The sequence below is a fragment of the Rhinolophus ferrumequinum genome, chromosome X (assembly GCF_004115265.2).
Source record: "Rhinolophus ferrumequinum isolate MPI-CBG mRhiFer1 chromosome X, mRhiFer1_v1.p, whole genome shotgun sequence".
NCBI classification, from domain to species: domain Eukaryota; kingdom Metazoa; phylum Chordata; class Mammalia; order Chiroptera; family Rhinolophidae; genus Rhinolophus; species Rhinolophus ferrumequinum.
The window spans coordinates 106,056,484-106,061,279 of NC_046284.1; the positions used below are offsets into that span (position 1 = coordinate 106,056,484).

At 37.4% G+C, this 4,796-nt stretch overlaps 1 non-coding gene across 1 annotated transcript; it reads left to right on the plus strand.

The window, feature by feature from the left end:
- The first annotated feature begins 3,878 nt into the window (after positions 1 to 3,878).
- On the plus strand, positions 3,879 to 4,032 carry LOC117030388 (U8 small nucleolar RNA). The gene has a single exon (XR_004424383.1). It is a non-coding gene; the product is annotated as a U8 small nucleolar RNA (small nucleolar RNA).
- The last annotated feature ends 764 nt before the right edge of the window (positions 4,033 to 4,796 follow it).

The window sequence follows — 4,796 nt, forward strand, 5'->3', positions numbered from 1 at the left end:
TGTGTGTGATTTACTGTGATATTCACTATTCTATTTCTAGCCCATACACTATACGAGTATTCTATTAAAAGAATAATAAAGGTTAGTACTCACCTCTAAAGGTTAGTACTCACCTCTAAAGAGGTTTCAGATGTGCTGTCTTTATATAACTCCATGGATGCTGGCACTTATGGTCTATGGTGCTCTCAGATTCATGAAATGAAACAGTAGAAATTAATTGTCTGAAGACACACTGGGAAGATACTGTGGCAGAACTTTAAAAGTTTTTCCACCCATGATCTTGTCATATGCCTTTTATTGCAGGCTACAGGGCCAACCCAATTTCAGGACACACAGCTCACCTTCACCATGAAGAGTTCTTAGACCTGAGTTTAGATCCTTAAAAGAAAACATCCGTGAATTGTATTTCATCAAAATGAAAAGTTTTCCTCTGTGAAAGACACTGTTAAGTGAAGGAAAATACAAACCATGGACTGGGGAAAAATATTTGCAAATCACATATCTGATGAAAGACTTATACCGCCCCCTGCCCAACAAAAAGTTATCTAAATTTGACTGTAAGAAACAAATAATCCAATCAGAAAATGGACACAAAGCTTGAACACACAGTCCCTAAAAGAGGATATACAGATAGTAAATAAGGAGATGAAAGAATATTCACAATCACTATCCATTGGTATAATGTCATTTTAAGTCACAGTGGCATCATACTACACACCTACTTTAATGGGTAAAATAAAAATTACCGAAAATATCAAGTGCTGATGAGGGTGTACAGCAATTTGATATGGCATTCATTGATGATAAGAATGTAAAATGGTCTGGGACCTCTGGAAATCAATTTACCAATTTCTTACAAAGTTAAATATGCACTTATCATATGATAGAACAGGTCCCTTCTGAGAATATACCCTAGAAAAATGAAAATCTGTGTTCACACAAAACACCATTCACAAATGTACATAGCAACTTTATTTTTAACGGCCTCAAACTGGAGATAACCCATATCTCCTTTAATGGATGAATGGATAAACTGTTGTACATCCATGCAAGGGAATACTACTCAGCAATCAAAAGGGATAAACTATTTTCATGCTCACAATTTTGGTGGATCTCAAGTGCATTATGCTAAGTGAAAAAGCCAATTCCATAAAGTTACATAATTTTAAATTCCATTTCTATAACATTTTCAAATAGGAAAAAAATATATACTAATGGAGAATAGATTGGTGGTTGCGAGGAATTACATTTGATGTGATTACAAAGGAGAACCACTAGGGAGTTTCTCTGGGGTTTTGGGAAACTTCTACGTCCTTATCCTGGTAGTGGTTACAAAAATTTATACATGTGACAAAAGTGTACTTAGCTATATACTGAAGGAAACAAAACATAATGAAAAGCACTGATCGCATGTTTGTTTGAATCTGGTGATATCCAGATTTGATTGTAGTTTAATACTATTATACCAATGTCAATTTCTGAGTTTTTGGTAAATATACTACCGTGTTTCCCCGAAAATAAGCCCTAACCAGAAAATAAGCCCTAGCCTGGTTTTTCAGGATGACATCCCCTGAACATAAGCCCTAATGTGTCTTTTGGAGCAAACCTTAGTATAAGACCTGGTCTTATTTTCGGGGAAACACGGTATTACAATATAAACAGATTTCTTCCACTGAAGCTGTTGGTAAGGGCCACTGGAACTCTCCGTACTAGTTTTACAATTTTTATGCAAGTCTAAAATTATTTAAAAATAAAGCATTTTAAATAAACATTGCAACTTCTTGTACAATTATTAGTGTTTACCAATGTCCAGTTCTTCTCTTCATACAGGACAGAATTTCTGAAGGCTATTGCAGTTTATTGAGCCACGTGACAATAACATGCTTCTGATACACACAGTGATTTAAAATAAAATACAGAGCTAAGCAAAGGTGGTGGGATATGAAACTATTGCATATATAAATGTGGAAGGGTAGTCAAGGAATAATCTCTGGGTTATGATTGGTGGAAAAGATAAAGCAACAGTCAAAAATAAACGATGGGGGGAAATCTGCTAAAGGGAGAATATACCTAGTTTTATAGTATCAATCAGTGGTTGCCAGGCATTATATTTTATGTTATTATAAAGAGAAATAAACCATATTTCTTGTCTCCTTCCCCGTATATTAGTTTGACTCAGTTGCCACTTATGCCATCTATCAACCTTCTCAGGAAAAAAATCATCTGCACTCTACAGTGAATAGTGATTTACACTGCACTACACAGATCATATGATAACTTTGGGAAAGGCTGGTGCAGAATTTGTTTTTAAGTCCATCAAGTCTCGGTTATTACCTAGATAATAAAGGCAGATAATATAATAAAAATAACCATTATTATTATAATAAAAAGAGATAATAATATGACAATTTAAAAATAATAGAGAGCTCTGGGTTCCACACATCCCTGTCATCCATAGTCAATTTAATTAGAAACTGCCGTCTCCACAGACTATAAGTGACTGCATTTTTGAGTCAGCCTCTTACCCCAGGAAATATCTGGTGGCAACATAGGCCACTAAAGATAGCCACAGGACACCTGCCCTCTGGTGTGCCAAGAACTCAGGAACCATGGAGGACAGTATGAGCTGGAGATACGATGTGAATCCTCTTTTCCAGACATGTCCACGCTGAGCCTTTTATCTGTAGAATCACTGAGGTAATTTACCTGAGGACATCTCCCCTCAATTTTCCCCTCCTCACAGTGGTAGCCCCTCTTCCACTGCTCACTGGTCCTCCTGGCCTGTCTCAACTGTCATCACTTACCAAACCTGCCCACTCATATTTTCCCAGACTCAGTGGAGGAGGGTACTGTACACAGGGTAGAAATACCAGTCTTCAAGCTATCAACACAGCATCAGCCAGGAACACCGGAGTATCCAAGAGACGTAGCTCTCCCAGCATCCAGCATCACTGGGTAGGGCTGAAGAGCTGTCTATACTCTGCCGGACAGTGGGCAAGGAGGATTCTAAGGTGGGTGTTTGGCATGCTTCCAGTCCTTTCCTCCAGTACACCTACCCATTCAGACCACCTCACAATTTCCTGCTGCCGGTAGTAATTCAGAGATTTCCCAAGTCTATTAACAGAAGTTGTCTTGGACTCTCCACCCAGATTCCCTACCTTCTCTCCTTATGGTCCCTTCTCCACCTTATGCTGAACCCTGGATCCTGAATGCTGGCTGCCAGCCTGCCCTAGGCACTCTGGATGAGTTTTACATGTGGTCTCTCGTGGACGCAGGCAATTGCTCTGACCTCAGATCTTTACTAGCTAAGGGTGTCCTGCCTGGCTCCATTGTCCAGCGACTGATCATTCTGATCAAGTTGTTACTTCTCAAAGTAAAGGAGGGATGTCTTGCTAATATTTCAGAGTAAAGTATGCCTATAAGAATTCAGGTACTTAAAACATTAATGCAGAAATTAAGCTCTATATGAGTAAAGGGTCATTTCAATGTTATACTCAACCTATTTGGGAAAAAAAATAAAAATTTAAATAACAATGAGACATTATCTTTCACCTCAAAGTTTGACCAAAATTTAAGACTAATGACATACAATGCTTATGAGAATGTAAGGCATTCACACACATTAATCTGAGAGACTATAAATTGGTATGGCATTTTTAGAACAAAAGTTCAGCAATATTTATAAAAATTTTCAATCTTTACACTCTGCCCACTTTAATCAAGTTTGCATTTTGCTATGTCTTTCTGATGAGAAAGCACGCATACATTTGCCCAAGATTTTGTGTTCGAAGATGTTGATTTCAGTCCTATTAATCACAACAACGAATGGGAAATAATTTACCTATGTCCATCAGGAAGAGAATGGTTAAATCAATTGTTGCACAAGTAGGATAATCCTTACCTGTTCTTGGTGTTGGTTTTTTTTTTTTTTTTTTTTTGGAGGGCAGATTGGAACACGATTATTAGAGTTCCCATGATATTAACGTCTTTTCATAATCAAGACTTGCAACACCCTGCTTGTTCTGATCTGATTCTTCCTGACGATCTCTCCTTTAAATGGCCGACAGGTACATGAAAAGATGCTCAACATCACTAACCATCAGGGAAATACAAATCAAAACCACAATGAGATATTCTTTCACACCAGTTAGGGTGGTTATTATAAAAAACAAAGACAATGAAGTATTGGCGAGGACGTGGAAAAACTGAACCCGTGTACACAGTTGGTGGGAATGTAAAGTGGTGCAGCTGCTATAGAAAACAGTATGGAAGTTTCTCAAAAAATTAAAAACAGAACTACCATGTGATCCAGCAATCTCATTTCTAAGTATTTAATCAAAAGAATAGAAATCAGGATCTCAAAGCAATATCTGCATTCGTATGTTCCTTGCAGCACTACCTACAATTGCCAAGTTATGGAAACAACCGGAATATCCATCAAAGATAAATGGATAACAAAAATATGATTTTATGTATATAATATAATATATAAAACATGTATTATATAATATATATGATATATATATTCTCATTCAGCCTTAAAAGAGGAAATCCTGCCGTTTGCAACAACATGAATGAACCTGAAGGACATTATGATGAGTGAAATAAACCGGCCACAGACGAACAAATACTGCATGGTTCCACTTATATGCAGTACCTAAAATCGTCCAACTCATAGAAGCAGAGAATAGAACCGTGGTTAACGGGGGCTGAGGGGAGGGGAAATGAGGAGTTGTTCCCTGAGTTTAAAGTTTCAGTTCTGCAAGATAAATTTCTTCTAGTGATCTGCTGTTCAG